General features: G+C 40.0%; 1 protein-coding gene across 22 annotated transcripts in view; it reads right to left on the bottom strand.

Annotated features, from left to right (window-relative positions):
• baz2b (bromodomain adjacent to zinc finger domain 2B) overlaps window positions 1-11,305 on the bottom strand; it is a 64,970-nt gene extending 53,665 nt beyond the window's left edge. For 14 of the 22 annotated variants that reach the window (XM_023953361.1, XM_023953362.1, XM_023953366.1 and 11 more), the window contains exon 1: window positions 11,057-11,304. The gene's annotated coding sequence lies outside the window, so the exon portion shown is untranslated. Of the gene's footprint in view, window positions 1-11,056 lie in introns of all 22 variants that reach the window. The other 8 variants (XM_023953373.1, XM_023953375.1, XM_023953376.1 and 5 more) reach the window with 2 other exon arrangements.
• Window positions 11,306-18,050: the final 6,745 nt, after the last annotated feature.

Here is an 18,050-nt window from a genome sequence, read left to right as displayed (position 1 = left end):
AGTTATCAACATAGAATCTGTCCTGACACTCCAAAGACAGCTGTGTGTGAAAAGTTTCTGAGTTTAGCAACTCCCTCCTTGGACTGTCATGGCAAATGGAAGGGAGGAGTTACAGGTCACGGGTCTAATGGATTCTGTCTCTTACAGATGCCCTCCGGTGATGTCCACATCTGTGACACATAATCCTACATACATCTGTCGTTAGGGCTCAATTCATCACCAAACGGGAACCCAGCAGACCGGATGCGCTGATAACTAAACTGATCCAAATGGAACGATCCATGCATTATTTACACTGACAGATACACTCGGGAGACAAATACAAAATGAAGGTCCACACAAACACTTTGAAAACTCATCACGGAGATGATGAGGAGGAAGAAGATGATGATGATGATGATAAAGTCAGGTGAGCAGAATTCATCTCCTGCTACTTTAAAATGGCCTATTAGAAAATGATTAAAGTGAACTTTACCGCAGAAAATTATTTGTCAGCCATGAATACGAACTCTGGATAAATAAGGCAGTTCTGTTGCCATTATTTGCATGGATAAGAACCAGGCTGGTCAGCCTAATAGCCTAACTTTTATCCGAGATCTTAAAACGTTTTTACATTAATAACAGATGGATTAAAAAAGCACAAAAAAAACATGAATATCTTTCTTGTAACCTCAATCATCTTGAGTAGAGTTATAAAGACATTAGTGATGAAACTAATTTATTCAATACAAAACTGAAAAGGAGACAGCAAGAGGACATTAAACTCTTACATAAATTTAGTTCAAATGTTACAATAAAACCACCAGCAGAAAAGTAATTATCTAAACATTCGTTTCACAAGCAGACCTCCAGGGACTAAAAGTTTGTCAAAAACAGTTTACTTTCCATCATTCCCCAGGATTAGTTCACTACTTCATAAATAAATCGTCCAAACGGCACACTAATAATTGCCATCATGACCTAGAAAATAAACAAAAATTAGGAATTAACTGTGATGTAGTAATTACCTGCTATGACACTCCAGGCATGCTTGCACACGGGCAAAGTACAACCCGACTGTTAGGTGGCTCTTCTCTAATCTAGCAACCAGTGCTGCATCAGCCAAAACCCTGTTGGCCTTACCTTAAGATGCACCCTTTAAACATCTATGTTAAGGTAATTACAAGTTTTATGAGCTGGATATTGAAAGAAAGGGGGACAGACAGGTGTCGGTTTTGCAAGAGACTGTAGCTTAGAAAGGAGGTGTCCCCTGAAGATATACATATTCACTTAAAGTCCCACTCCAATCATCTTTTGATCTATTGTAAAGTGTTCCCCACGTTTTTTTAAATTATGAATATGCTGTTTTTAGCCTAAATCAAAAATACCAGTGTCATTTTCTAGGTCAGTTTCTGCAGAGCAGCAGGAGTTCAATGGAAACTTGCCTCTCCCATTTCCCATCATCCATCTCACATGTGTCAAAGTAAAGGCCCGGGGGCCAAATGTGACCCGCCATGCCATTTTATGTGGCCCGCGAGAGCATAAAAGTTTTGAATTTCTTAAAATAAAAAATAAAAATTTGTGTGTATTTATTCATATTTAGGGGGAATCGGACTTGAAATATCAGATTGGGCAACTATACATTGGGACTTTAACACTGTCCATTTAACCTAACCTGAAAGAATCAAATTTAAAAGGATTTATGCTAAAGTAACAAGCAAACATGTTTTCTATGAAACTGTAATTGTCACTTTAAAAGTTATAGGAAATAAAGAATGAGTTATTTACCATTAAGGAGTTGTTACATTTATTTTTCCATTACATTTAGTTACATGTATAAGTTATAACTGGGCCTTTGAGGACAGCCACTATGCTGATCTATCTGTTTATGGTCTCTTGATGTAGATTTTACGTGACACCTACAGGCTTTTTCCAAATGCATTTTTTGTCAGCTCCTGATTCACAGAGATTTCTATAAAGAACTACTTACAAACGCAATTTGAAACTTATTTTTTTTAGATGTCTTCCATTATGGAAAAAATGCGACAAGAACATTTGAAAAACACCAAAAACAGTTTTCATTGTAGTGGGTCTTTAAACCACTTTAATAGTTAAGAGTCTGTTGGAGTTGGGGGACAGTGGCGAGGTGTTTGTCTCAGCTGTGGGAGTGAGCTGTTGCAAGCAGGCCGTAGAAGATTTTTCCTGAAACCCCCCCACAACAAAACAGGCGAGTCTTGACATTCCGTCCGCCACTGAGTCGTCACACAATCAGTTGCAGGAAACCAATCCCTAAATAGCAGTGATTCATCTCTTCATCACACACAATGCCAGTACCCAGTGCACAAAGAAGCTCTCTCTTCCCCTCTCTCTCTCTCCCTCTGTCCTTACCCTATCTGTCTCACCCCCCCACCCCTCCACCTCTTACAACCCACCCCTAGTGTGGTCTCTCATGCTGCTTAAAAATAAGTGCTTCTCGCAGCTTTCCTTGCCTTGTGATTTACTGGCAGTGTTTAACTGCAGGGCAGCATCTTTTATCGTTACATGATCTGGGGCTGAAAGCTGACAAAATGGAATCTCTATCCAAGTAGTTTGAATGTAAGTGTAAAGAAGGGGGTAAGTGGAGAAATAAAGAACTTTTGTGATTTGTCTAAGTGCAATTCAGATCCTCCTCCCCGTCTCTTGATGCCGCGAATGCATGTGTGCGAGTCTACGCGTGTTTGTCATTACACTAAATGGTTTCTTCCTTGACTTGATGGAGCTAGTGCCATCTCAAGAGAACACGTTTTCACCACACGCCCGAAGCAAAGCGCTTGGAGACTGGTGAGAAGCTCAGAGCATTAGTGCAAGCCATTTGTGAGAGGTAGAATATGTGTATATTAAATACAAGGCTGAAGTGAGCACTTCTCTTTTTTGTTTATGCATGTACACATGTTTTTGTACAGCAGGACAACTCTTTTTCTCCCTCTCTTATTGGCACAGAGCCCTCTACTGCATTAGGCCGTTCAATTTAATTTCTTGCCGTTTCTTTTGAGGACAAATCTCATTCAGAGCAGTCATCCCGTCCTTGTTGGTAGTATAGTTTGATAACAATATCAGCAGCATCATGAGGGCGGTTAATAATCCTCGTCCACTAGTACACAACAGGTCCGGCGTATCATTACAGCCTGGATGATCCAAAGGGATGACGTGTGAAGGTCAAAGTAGCCATGACCAACACAGCTGTCACATCTCCTCCCAGCACCCTCTTGGCTAACTGGCCTTCCAAAACACTCAGCACAAAACACAGCCAACTGGTGAGGGCCGGGGCCAAAAGAACATGCCTATAATCCCTGCTGGGTTGGTATCATGACAGGCAAGAACACAAGATATGGAGAAGAGGGGCAGTTTTGGACTAAGCAGCAAAGAAGCCATGATAAGGACAACTGTTGGCTCCCGTGGAACGATAAAGTTTGTGGCGTCTGTGAAAAAAATGTAATTCAATAGCCAACAAAGCAAACAGTTTGAAATGGTGAGCAACTCTGTTGTAGAAAAGAAAAAAAAGGACATAGGAGAGCTCTGTGGAGAGCAGATGTGAATCCACTTTGATTTCAGTGCCTCTGTGTGAGGGGGTGAGCATGGAGCTTCTATTAAATGGATCTGCTGTCTCCTTGATCAAGGGAGTCAATAAAGGGCCAGCCCTGTCAAAGCCTCAGGGGTGAGTGTGTATGTACATATGTGTCCATGTGCGCGTGTGCTTTGGATGGATTCTGAAGTACTTTGACAGGTGAGTGATTGAGTACTTTCATTTGCCTACAGCCACAACGAAGCACACGCGCACACACATATAAGTTCATAACGCACACTAGACAACACACAAACGGAGGCTGGTGAGGCAGGGCGGCTGTTTCTTAAAGGATGCTGCTCCTGCCTGCATGCTTAAATTAGCTCTAAATGTTTGGATTACACATGGGAGCTCTCACAGAGGATTTAGCAGCCATAGCCTAGAGTCCAGGGAATGTGCGGATATTTCCGTCTGCACACATGCACGCACAAAAACATGTCCTCACAAACAAAAGTCACTCCTGACAACACGACTTCTAACTAAAGTACTAAACAATGTTCAAGGATTTGAACTCCATTCATAGAGTTTTGCAATCGGGTCAGTGTTTTCTGATTATAGAGTTCAGTTTTGGTTTCTTTGTTGGTAAAAAGGAAGACGTAGGACGCTAGCAGACAGAGGCAGCAAGAGAAAGGAAGAGAAAAATGGAGGGGGAATTGAGGGAGGTCAGTGCCCCGGGTCTCAGATAAAGGCCCTCTACCTCCCTTCTGCCTCAGCTTTCCAAGCCCCTGCCAGGATCGAAAGGCGTCTCACGTTACAGCTGTCTCTCAGTGTCATCGTTCAGAAGGAGCGAGCACAAATGCGAGACAGACAGTCAGACAGACAGACAGAGACGGAGAAAGCAGTACAATGCCACTGCCTGAGCAGGGTGAAGCTTTCACGGCTGGACAAGTGAATAACAAGAGAGAGTTCAAAATGGAAGTGAATGCGGCAGTCATTAGTAATGTTTCTCCAGCATACGGTTTCAACGCCATATTTGAAATTGCAGGAATGTTTTTTGACCTTTCCAGGACTAATAACTGGAAAACAGACTTTGAACCGGTTTCGTCAGATCATTTCTTCTAACACCTGGGATGAGCTGAACGCTTTGATAAGTTCCTAAGAAGAAGAAGAAGAAAAAAAGGGAAACGATTTTGAATAACCTAATTTGCATCCACTAAAAACACAGAAAGGGACATGCACTGTGCTCAGGGAGTGATAACTGTCACTGTTAAGAAGTGTGCTATGGGTCTTCAGCAGCTTAAATGCTGTGACTTGCTTCTCAACCCAAGAGTCCTTTTTTTAATCTTCGTATGCTAAAAGCTGCCGCTTTCCCCAAGCCCAGCCATGACTAATCCAAAGGCCTAGCATTTTAGCGTGTACTATACATGCAAGCTATGGCAAATGCTGGTCAGTGAAAAGTCGACCTAAATGCTGAGTCAGTGAGTAGGTCTTATTTGTGACTTTTTCTGCAGATAAATACAAAAATTGGAGTATGCGGACAGACTAGTACATTTTCTCCGACACATTTAAGGCATCATCAGTGGATTTTATCAGCATGTTTCAGATAGCGCACAACAAATAGAAACAGTTCACAGCTGCTTGTTTCCCTTTATCCCCCGTCATTTTTTGTGGCGTTACATAGGAAGTAAATACTTGAAATTCTGGCGTAGCATAGAGCAGGGTCTGCCAGCACAGCTAAAATAAAAAAAAAGGCCTTTGTGGCAGCAGTGACCAGATTTTAAATGTGCAACAGGATCAATACACGGGGCTGCTGAGGCGCAATCTTATGCATTTGTGTACATCTGTGTGTATGTGTGTGTCCCTAGGCATAAATGCTCTCTTTCTAACAGCAAGTGTGCGTGCATAAGAGTGTGCGTTTGTGTCTCAACACTCAGCACAGCTTACAGCTCCCATGCCTGCGTCAACTTATTCTATGGCATCATCAAGAACCCCACTGACCTAAGAAGCACACCAGTGGAGAAACCAATATCATTGTGATCCAGGCATTTCAAACCTGCTTTCTATTTCTTGTTCCCTCTTTTCTTTCCCTGTTTGAGCGCAGCAAGAACACAAGAATTCTGGGGAAATCCTTCTTGAAGAAGGTTGTGGTAAACATCAGGCGCTGGATCACATTTTTGACACCTGAACACCATGATTTGGTTCCCGTTGAAACATATTATCAGACACCCAAACAGAATTCCAAAGTAAAACGTGAATCTGCTTCTTTTTAGTTTTTTTTTCACCAAATTAAATCCCTGTCATTGTGCTACCGTTGTTTTTGATTAGTTCATGCCGTTCATTCAGCTAATATCGGGAGACTCTAAATGGCTTTTCTTTTATGAACTGCAGTACCAACCATGTGGAAATGCTTCAATGTTATTTTTGTCTTTCTTATCACCTTTTATATTTCATAAAGGCTTTATTAAATGGATGGAGCAGCTGCTTAAACGCAGTTTTGTAATAAAGCCAAAAATGAATGAAAACGACTAAAATAGTTGCTGTTTTGTGGTTTCTCACAACACAAAGTACAAATTTCTTTTAACCTCTGTGCGATTGTACAAAACAAAAACAACCCTGAAGTGGAAAAGGAAAAAAAAAAACATCAAGACCTTTTGAGACTTCATTAAAAGAAACTAGCGTTGGACTTTCCAAACAAGGCATCTCTTTGGAGGAGAAAATCAACCTCTTCACCTTGCTGGTGGAAAAACAGGCATCCCAACGAGACGAGGGGATGCACAAACAACCTTGACTTTCATCAAGGAAATTCTCACATTGAATGATAAATAGAAGCCCATGGGACGAACGGCAAAAAAGCAGCTTATCGCCTTTCCCTCCCAAATTTGGCCGCTCTGTCTTCTGTCTCCTGAAAGTCAATAGAGGGTGACCCACTTGCACTTTCCACTGTTTATTGTTTGGTAATTAATCCAGTATATGCAATCATCACAGAAATGTAAAGAGGGGGGAAAAAAACATCTTGATTTGTTTGGTCTTAATTAACTGTTCAGGCCGTTTACTCGTTTCTACAACACGAGGCAGATGCTCCCTTTTCTAATTAGCTTAGTTTTTAAACTGTGAATGAATTTTCTCACTACACAGATGGATCCAAAAAAGCTGTGGTCAAAGATAGCCACAATATTTGAAAAGCCTGACACTAAAAGCAGCTGTCACCAAGTATGCACTTTGGACAATTATTTGCGTACTCTGATGATTGTCGGAACATTCAGCAAACATGCGACGTAACCAAAATAGAAAGGTAACACAAGGTTAGGTAGATCATCTCAGGGCCAACCAACGCTGTAGTTAGAGGGCTTTTGAACATGCAGGAACTGTGAAACCAGAACAGTTCACACACATGCACACACACACACACACACACACAAAAACACCATCAGGTTTAGCTGAGTCAGATGAATGTAAGATAGAATCTTTTTTATGTTTACAAGTTCCAAAGGCTTTGGCTAGGATGTACCGGTAACTTTCATGCATAGAAACGCTCTACTTCAAACGCATCTTATTTTCTGTGTTTTATTCAGTTGTCATTGTTTCTTTCTGTGCACCAAGTCTCTCACCTTTACGTGGTAATGACTAACCAGTGAGAAAAACTAACAACATTTTCTTTTATGAACCAGGATCCTACTTCCTCCCTGAAGCCATGTACAAACTAGCATGTTTTGGTCTTTACCACAGTTGGGTTTCTTGAATGATTTGCGTTGTTTGATGGGAAAGAAAGCTCACATGACTAAATAGTGAAGATCAAACGAGCAAAGCATGTGTTTTGCCTAACAACACCTAACAACACCTGGTGCAGGTCACCAGAATATGAATGAACTGACTTTCCAAAAAAAATAGCAGGATTAATAATATAAAGAATAACTAAAAAAGTTGTAGTGTAAAAAAGAAAGATGGACTTTTCTGTACAGTCATTAAAAATCCTTTAAGTAATGTAAGTCAAGAACTAAATAACAACCAAATTAGACTTTTTTGTCCTGGTCAGTGCTTGTTTCAAGAAATATCGCCCTCAAACAAACACTTATCATAAACAGTATTTGGATTAGTCCTAAAGAGTGGCACATCTGAAAGTAAACCAAAACAAACCCAGTGAATGTGTGCATTTCTGTCTGATCAAACCCATTCCTCAGAACTAATGTATTTTAAAAAGTACACCAAATTCATTTTACTTGTTCCTCTATTACAGTGCCAAGAAAGGTTGGACAGTCCCAAAAAGGCTGATCGGACATATAGATAATTTGTAAGGTGTTAAAAAAACCATTCAAGTAAAAAATAATAATAATAATGATAATAATTGCTGTCAGAATATGCAAGGAAAATGATCCACAAATAGATCCATAAGTACACCATATAGATTATGCTTTTTTTTAATAAAGATAAATCAGTTTAGTCAGTTAAAAACCTCTGCAGGCACAATACTTGCTCAATGATTCGTCATTTTTACTGCTGAGGACTGACAAAAGCATGACTGAAAAAAACAGTAGTGTGTACCAGAAAGCCAGTTTACTGTTGTCAGTTGAAACTTCTCAAGATGTGTTGTGGTCGCTAAACAAGTCCGAACAAGTGTCCGATGATGTCAGTTTTAGTAATTATCTGATGATTTACATCCCATGGACCTATGTCTTCTTGCAGACAGAGGTGGCTGCAGCAAGTGTTGCCTCACAGTGATGACTTGACCGTTATACTGCATCCCACTACCCGATAAATCTCATTTCAGTGAAGTTACAAAAAGAATATAAACTATGGCTTACTCCCTCAAAGGGGAGGACAACCTCATCTTCAATTGTAGAAGATTATAGAAAATCCACCCCGTGTGCACATGGGATTGTCTTTTCCAAAGCTGTCCAAGTTCTGTCAGATTCTGCACCCCTAGACACAGAGCTCGTGAACCTAATTTCACCTAATCAGCTTAGTCAATAGCAACCTTTTGCAGTGACTTTGCTAGACATGCAAATAGAGCTTAGCAATGTCTATCCTTAAGTCCTGAACGTTCAAGTCAAGCAAAAGTCTCCCTTTATCTCTTCAAAAACAACAGCTCCAATTTAAGACAAAAAAAAAAGACGAAGAGAGACAGAATAAAACTCCAGCAGAGTGCTCTTTTTTCCCCCCCTTTGGCCTGGCAAGGAAAGACAGCTCTGATTTGAGTGTGCTTGAGCTAGCACAGTGCGCTTCCATTTCAAATTAACATAGCAAACAAACTGACAGATTTGTTCCCCTTCTTCACTTTTGCTCACTACCTCGCTTAAATTATGAGAAAACATCCAGCAAAATATATATATATATATATATTAGTACTTCCCGTTGGCTTTATATGTTCAGCTGCTACGCCTCCACACACTTGATAGTACACACTCTAATGTTCCGACAAATGCGCACAAAACGATGCTAACAATAGACAGGCTTATAGAAGCGATAGAAAAAGTGAGAGACACTGTTCCGTTTCAATTCACTGATACAACTAATGGCTTCTTTGCAGCCCCATGAAATCAAGCAGCTGTCATGTCGATGCATCAGCAGTGAGAAGAGGGAGAGACATCCCCATAAGGACAGAGGCACCGCGCCTTCATGTTTGGCTAAACATCTGCTCCTCCGCACTCCAGCTTTGCAGCAATAAACGGGCAAACAAAAGAGGTGGGAGGTGAAATGATCAGATTTTCCATTTCAAAGCATTTGTTTGGTGTGTTTTCTTCCCCTCTTCCTCCTCCTCTTCTTTAACTGCTTGCAGGACAGAGGAGGAGGGAGGAAAGTTTGAAATGCAAGGGACTCACTGTGCCTATATGACACTGTAAAAACAGATTACAGAAGTAAAAAAGAAAAGAAAAGATCAGCAGGTTACAAATTGTCTAAGATTCAGTCAGAAACAAGCCTCCTAACCAGAGTCAGGCATGAGCCAAAGGGGTTTCATTAAGATGGGGATTGGAGCCTGTGTGAATGTGCATGTATTAAACTTGTCAATCTGGTAAATCATTCAGTCCTGTCTGTGTGGATCTTGTTTTGCATATACAACAGTCAAGCAAGCAGCAAGTGTGTTGATCATTACCAAAAAAAATCAAAATAGCCTTGACTTTCATCCATCACATTTTAATCATAATTGTGATTAAAAAGTTTCATACTTGTTGTTCACTGCCATCTAATGTGATTTAGACCAAACCCTTTTTCCTTCCATCCTCCCTTCATTCATTCATGTTTCGTTTAAAACAGAAAGGCTAACTGACTAAACGCTGATACCACACTGACCTACAACAATATCAGCTTAAAATAGCACAAATACATTTGCTTCAACATTGACAGCAACTCAATTCCGCCATGGGTAACGGTCTACCTAAAAATAGAAACTCCCGCGATACAAAAAAAAAACACAAACAAAAATGTTTTGTTTAAATAGAAGACAACTTTCGACCAAAAATGTGCTGAAAAAAATAAGCTCTCCAAGCCAATAAAGCACCAAAAGACGCCTTGTAACCCCATAACCGAGGCGCTCTACTCGGTTTCTTTTTTGTTTAAGAGGCTGCTAAAACTTTGGTAAAACTTGAGGGGAAAAAAAAAACTCACACTAGTGGATCAATTTCCTCCAAAAGTAGTCAGAGTGGTTGTGTACGTGTGTGACAGAAGGGTACGGACGGAGGGGACGTATTTAAAATAACCAAGATGGCGAAAGGCTTGTTGTTTTGGAAGGGGCCGGGAAAAAAAATGGAGGATATTGTAATATACACAAAGGGATAAATTTCAACAACTCGGCCACAAAGCGGCTGCTAGCTCGCCTGCGTGCCTCGGTTTGAGGAAGCGACCGCGAGAGCAGCAGCCTGGCAAACTGGCCACTCTACCCCACCACGGAAACACAAATAAATATTTAAAGTCCAACTCAATCCAAGCCGACTGGGATATTTATGTGTTTTTGTGTCCCATTCTTCCTAAAAATTGTGTTATTTTCTCGTCGGGGGACTATTAAACGGGATGGATTAGAGAGGACGGACAGCGATCACCTACGGCAGTCCAGCGTCTCGCTGTTAACCCCCCCCCCTCTCTAGGTTGACGGTTACAACATCCAAACACGCAAAAACCGACAACTGCACCTTCAGCCGTTTGATTAAAAACGAAACACACAACTAAACTAACCCGAGAAAAAGTTTAATTTCTTAAACGAGCGAGGCTTTGCTATCAAATAAAAACCGTGTGAGTGAGCGCTGCGAGAGAGAAGAAGGGACACAAAGACGATTCCCACTATCAGGTCACCAGCCAGGAAGAAGAAGAGAAGAGAAAAAACATTTCGTTTTAAGATTAAAGAGTGAAAACTTTAACCGGACAGAACGGCTGCGACGAGGACACGCGACGATTTAACGCTACGAAACAATTAAAAAGTCAACTCAAAGCAGTTTTACCCATAAGAAAAACGGAAAAAACGACAAGCGAAGGCAGCTCATCGCTTGTTGTTTCTGTGATGAGGCGAAAACAGCGGCGGTACAAAATAAAAAAATAAAAACCACTTACCTTTTTTTCTGTTTCGACACTTTACTTATTTCCAGCGTGGGTTTTTTAGCTCAACTATCACTTCGGTTGGCTCTTCTTCTCCACTCTTTTTTTTCCTTGGTCGCTTTTGGTTATGAAAGAGGTCGGGGACGAATGATAAAGAAGGGAATTGGGCAGTAATTGAGTCTCGGTGTGTGAGTGTGTGTGTGTTAGTTACTAACAGCAGATTGAAGGAGACTCTCCTCAAGGTTTATTCAGCTCCACTTCAAGGAACCGACCTGACGTCAGCTCACTACTGCCACACAAAGAAAACTTATTATTTGTGCAGCGTCCGTAGTAAAGGAAGGACACAGTAATTGACCATTATTGCTTTAAATGCGACACTGTCAGCACAGACACAGACGCCGCGGCAACTTTATTTATCATCTTTGTGGCATTATACACGGGTGTAAACAAAACACAATGCAGCCTACACTTATCATTTTTGGACAACTTTTACATTTTTATCATTTTTTCTTACAACAAAATAAATAAGAAGGGTTTATTTTAAAGTGTTTATTATTAATAATGATGATACTTTCCAGCAAAATAAACCACATTTGCTAATTTAGAATCATATTTTTACATGTTTTAATTAATTGTGCTTTAAAAATATGAAAATATTTATCTATCCATCCATCTATCCATCCATCCATCCACATCTATCTATCTATCTATCTATCTATCTATCTATCTATCTATCTATCTATCTATCTATCTATCTATCTATCTATCTATCTATCTATCTATCTATCTATCTATCTATCTATCTATCTATCTATCTATCTATCTATCTATCTATCTATCTATCTATCTATCTATCTGCGCAGGTCTCCATTAAGTAATCCTCAAAAGACAATACATGATCAAACATCTACAAATCAGACTCAGCGGCTCTAAATTGAAATACATTTGTGCAACACAAAAACTGAAACGGGACAGCTCCTCCATGGGACGGGATCAATACATTGCCCTGCAAAGACAGCCATCTGTGCCTAATTGTATGCTTTACCTCCTCTTCTGAACGCACAATAAGCAACAGGCTGAGCGCAGGCCCTCTGACCCAGACTAGGTTTCCAGACGGGGGGAAGATTATTTCATTCAACTGGAAAACAACAAGGGGGTGGGGTAAAAGGGTAGTGTTCATGGGGAGTTTTTTTTTTTTTTTTTTGCTTCTTCTTTTTGCAGATGGAGTGGGCAACTGTTTTCATATGCCCCACCCTGAGGAGTGTGGGTCACAGAGCCAACTGGTGTGTGTCTCCCCCCCCCCCCCCTCTATTGGTGTCATTTGAGCACTGGTTGTATTCATTTGAACAGGTATTAAACTGGATTAACAAACTGTTGGCTATTTGTTTATAGACACCTCATAAATCATGCGCACCATCAATAGATTCATTGTCCGTGTGGTGATGGACTGTTAGTCTTGTGTGCACGCTCACATTAATGCATCATAAACGTTATAAATGAACGCAGCTCCCAGTCTGCCTGCATCTTTTTCTGTCATGTTGCAACATCCAAAAAGTGTCATTACGCTTCTTTAAAGCTACTGCAAGGATTGCACAGATCTTACTCAGAAATGTGTCACTTTTTACCCGATCAAAAAAAATGAAATAAAAATAAGGGTGGGGTGTAAGTCTGATAAAACATTTATGATCGTCACTGCTTGGAGTGTGGACACAGAACCCCTTCTTTAGCCAGTGGTGTGCAGTTAAAGCCATTTTTGAAGCTTGCTCTTCATCTTCTGTGGTCATTGATTTTTTTTCTTCTTCCTCTCTGCCACTTTCCGTTACCTGTTGAGATGGGGGGGGGGGGGGGTGTACGATGAGGTGGTGTTTTGCACTTCTTCAAACACCACAATCTTGTCTGTCCGTCTCTCGTGCCATTGGCACCCTGGTGTATTCCTCCATTTCCTCTGCCTCCTTGGAGGAGCAGTGACAGGCCATGAGGAATGACGGTGGCTCTGTTTGTCCTACAGTAACAGCAAGAAGCAAGGATTTTTTAATTGCATTGGAGAATTTTCATTAAGGAGAGCACATGGGGGCGGGAAGTGGGGTAGAGGGCTGCACGGAGCTGCGTTGGGGGGCACTCTGAGCATCGTCATTAGGAGAAGGCGCTAGTAGCGCGGAAGGGTGGGCCCTCTTTGCATGCACACTGAGAATGCCTGCCGTACCTCGGTCATTTGTAACATAATAAGTGCCAGCACAATGACTGCAATGCGAGAAAGCACACCACAGGGAAGAGAAGGGGGAAGGGAGACAGCACGTCTGTCTAAAAGAGGGACTTTTTTGTCTTGATTAGAAAGTATAATGAGTCACTAAAGAAACTGGAGGGGGGGGGGGGGATCTCTCCTGAGACTGATGGAAAACAAATTAATCTGGTGATTTAAATTTAATTATTATTTTTTTCTATTAGTCCAGCATGCAAAGACAGCCATCAGAAGCGAGAAGCTGTGCTTGCATTTATTGATTTTTGCCCAGACACATTCAGGGAATACAGATTCATCTGCTCTCTTTCCCCACACAGTCCGCTATGTGGGATTCCATTAACGCAAGAAGCTTCCAGCAACACTGAGATGTTTAATTTGAACTACATAAATGGAGCTTAAAATAGTGTTCACACGCAGGAAAAGTGGCCTAAGGATGTCTTCTTATAAAATCAAATTAGTCCTCACTTATTGTCCTCTCTCACGAAATACGAATTAAATAAACAACCGATAAATTAAATTAAGACAATTTACTACCGTATGGAATAAGTGAAGTGCTATTGTTTGCCCCTGCCTCTGACATCTAACACTGTTATAATAATTGACTAGAATTTAATCTTTTGTTTTGGATTCATGTAGAAACCCAGTGATCACGCTGGTATTATTGTTACCTATTTTCCCACTATTCATATACTTTCCTCTATTTGTGGCATCCTTTCAATACATCGGCGGTCCTCTTGAATACAATGCGTGATGTAATGATTTGAAAAGTTAATGATTTGAACTGACTGTGTGATTAAAGCACAGGGGACCAATTTGCAGCTGCTATATGTGGAATATTGGTGAGCCTGGAGTAACACTCATTCTCTCAATGACATAAAATTCAGCAATTATGTCAGATGAGCCAAACTATTGATGTGTTACCTCCTGTCTGCAGCCGAAAATGGCTCATAAGGATGTTTTGCAAGTCCATAGACGACAGCATTCAGGGATTTACAATTTTGGTGACACCTGATTCTTAAATTTATTTTAACTTTTAATTACCTCAAAGATACAAGGGAACAAATTTGGTTTGTAAAAATACACAGGTCCCAACACAAGAACTCTAACATATCTCAGAAATATGCAAGGATTTAACCGAGAAATAGTCTGTTCTTTGATGGACTGTTTTAAAACCATTTCAATAGGATTTCAGACTTTTTTAAAAAGTGACAAAAATAACTAGTTTCCTGTTTGTTAAACAAGCAGAAAACCAACAGTGCAGGTTCCCCGTGGGAAGGAAAGCTGTGATATGGTCTTACTGTTTGTGTAATTATCTGTCAGGTGCTGCTAATGAAATCCTCTTGATTATTTGATCGTCATCAGGTGGATAAAAGCAGGTGTTTTGGATGCATGCTGTTCTGAAGACGTCAGCTGTTTCAACTCAATACTGAGGAGAAACCTCAAAGTTCAGTACATAAGTATCAATAAGAGAAGGGTGGTTGTCTTTTTTTCTTCCAAAAATGTCAGTATACAGTTGCCTTTAGTGCAGGAAGCTCTTTCGCGGGTTCAGAACAAAGCAAAACAGCGACAGTCAAGCCTCTCGTGATGTCCGTGAAGGTTTACCAATTTATACAGAAAAGTTTACAGCCAAGATTGTTCCAAGTGTTTGGAAAACATGCTGGGGAGGGAAAGTTTCATGTTTCAAACCATCTACGGCTCCTGACGATGATCCATCTTTCTATTGAAGTGAAAGGTGCAGTGTTTAAGTAGAAAAAAAATAAAGGCATTTTTGGAAAAAATCTCAAAGTGGATATATTGTATTTGGTCACAGTAGCAAGTTTACTGAAACCCAAAAAGAACAACTCCTCCCTGCATGGGGTTTGGAGTTTGGATCTCCAATCATTTTTTCATCTACTGTGAGTTTTTAATTATGATTATGCTGTTTTGAGACAGAATTTTAAAAAACCTGTGTTGTTTTTTAAGAGAACAGCGTTAGTTCATTAGAGATTTGTGGGCAGGCAGGACTACTGATGTGGAGTAAGGCCGCCCCACTTCCCGTCATCCATCTGTTTAGTCTGTCCCGCCAGCTAACAGACCCTCACACCCCCAACCTAACAGTATCGGTGCAGGAAAAGTGGCAAGTAATATTGGAGCGCTCCAGCTGTACAGTTTTGAGCCAGATGTCAGCGAGGTCGAGGAAAACAAAGACGTACATTAAAATATTTGTCTGCAAGTGGATGCATCAGAATGAAGTGGAGCAGTGAGCGTATTTTGCACATAAATATAATTTTTTCAAAAGACCTTTTTTTGTTTGCTCCTGATTCAAAAATCTGAATAAAGTGATACTTATAAATGCAATTTTAAGCTTAATTCTTTTGTATAGATGTTCTCCATGATCAGTAAAATGTCACAAGTACATGTTAAACACCAAAAACACAATTTTTATTGGAGTGGGTCTTTGAGTCTGCTTTTATTTTTACAGTGTTACAGTTAATGATAAGGCCATCTGTCTGATAACTGAAGCTCAGCTAAAACAGGGTCACATATCGATAACCCTGTTTGCTCTGAAAAACAACGACAGGAGCAAAAAGATTTGTTCTGCTGGGATTTTGGAGGGTACCCTTAAATATTACTGAGTTAACCTACAAAGGCAGAACGGTCCAAGCCCCCCCATGATTTTTTTTTTTTTACCACTGACATTGGCTGCAGAAAACAAGTATTTGAAACTAATTCGTTTTTTAGTTACTGTTGCTCAATTGGGCTGCTGAGTCCCAGCCTGTTGTTAGTTCTTCCCACACTACTTAAGCAGTTTGATTTGCAGAGATGCAGTGCAATCCATCTTGTGTACTTTGATTCAATTTACCTCATTTCAAGATCTGGCAGGAATCAAATGGCTGTTGAACGCACATAAAGCTGGAAAAAAACGAGGATGTTTTCTTTTAAACACGGCCGTAAACGGTTGCATTTGGGTGAGTGTTTATCGTGGAGAATGCAATGGAGCAGAACCCTCTGCTGCATGATGTAATACACAGAAGGGAGAAATCATTATAATAGCAGAGTAGTAGAGTGACTCATTCGCTGATGAGGTATGGTCACACTGTCATTCAAAGGGGGAATGCGGTCTTTGTGCACATGTTGTGTATGACAGGGGAGGGAGACGGAGAAGAGACAGAGCATTAGCATGTTCTTTTATTTTCCTCTTCGGGGATGGGAAGTCATTGGTGCCAAGAAAAGTGGAGAAACATCTCTAAACCCCACAGTGATGCATCTCTTCATGAAGGATGAGATCACAAGCAAATGTCACCCCGGCGTGAGCAGAGCCAAATGACCTTGAATCAAATAAAAACATCTTTGCCCACGTCAGTGTGTACACACACCACACAGAATGTCAGCAGATTTTCCATTTGCTAAATCTGCGCCTAAGTGCAGGGGGTTTATCTGAAGTACTCAACCTAGTCTGTACCCTGGTGGAACTACCTGCAGTTAACAGTGCACTTAGTTTCATAATTAAATCACCTTGAAATAAAGTGGCACTTTTTCCCTTCCTCCACTCGTGGGGCAACGATAACGAGAAAGAAGAACAAATTTGCTAAAAAACAAAACACCACTTCCTTTCGACGACTGAAGAATTTCACTTGTTTTTCTGCATTTTGTGACAGATGAGGGGAGCTGAGGGGATTTTTCAAAGGGAAATTACTTTCACACTTGAAGGGATTTCAGGCTTCAGTGCATTGCTTTATCATAGTTTACATATAAGTAGCTTTGATTTCTGCCCACAGCAGATATATCTCTGACAGTGGACTATAGACTGATAGATATTGGTGTACCTGCTGCCCTTTTATCATGCTTGAGACTTTTTCATTTTTCTCACTGTTCTGTGACCCACATACTGTAGAAAGCAGGATATCATGTCTGGACAGTTTTGACACTGTTTGCCCTGTGAGTCTGTCTCCAAACCTATGCACAGTCTGATTGGTGCATCAATATTTCCTGAATTATTAGTAAAAATCAAGCCTCGTTCATATATTAAAGTCTTCTGTTGAAATAAAATGAATTTGACTTAAAAATCCTTCAAAATTCTAATTCAAATGGAACATTTCTGTCTGAATATATCCGTAATTCTTTGGGTTTAGTTTAAACACCAACCCTTGGGGTGAAAAATCAACCCTGGAAAAGCACAAAATCTTAAAGGAGGAAATAAATGTAAAAGACAACAAAAGTATCAAATTGTTTAAGAGCTAGAGCATCATTTCACAAGAAACGCCCCTATTTACAGGAAACACTGTGCTGAAGCTTGTAACACTTTTTCAGTTTTTTTATGTATAACTTAAATCTGACAAAAAATTCATTTAGAAAAATTCTCAAAATAATTTCTTCATACTTGTATTTAACCTAAACTGTCAGATTAGTATTAAAACCTGTAGAGAGACCGTCTTTATTTAAGCACTTTCAACAAAAAGTCTTTGCGTTTTTTTAAGCATTTCTTAAAAAATTGGGAATACCTCTTTCAATGTAAATTAAAGTTTTTTTTCCACACTGCATATAAGTTATTAACAGGCAAAGATTATAACAAAAATACTGTTGTTTTGAAATATTAATTAAATAAAATCTTATTTAAAAAGACGTTTTCTCAGTTATGTCAGTCAGTTTCAGAAAAATGTCACAAAAACATGTTAAACACCAAAAACACAGTCTAGGTATGCGGTCGTTCTAAAAAAAAAAAAAAGCCTAAATGTAAAAATGTAAAAATAAAATTCCCATTTTCATCACTCTGTACAGAAATAACGTTAA

This window comes from Oryzias latipes, chromosome 3 (genome assembly GCF_002234675.1).
Source record: "Oryzias latipes chromosome 3, ASM223467v1".
NCBI lineage: Eukaryota > Metazoa > Chordata > Actinopteri > Beloniformes > Adrianichthyidae > Oryzias > Oryzias latipes.
This window is presented reverse-complemented; position numbering and strand designations above follow the sequence as displayed.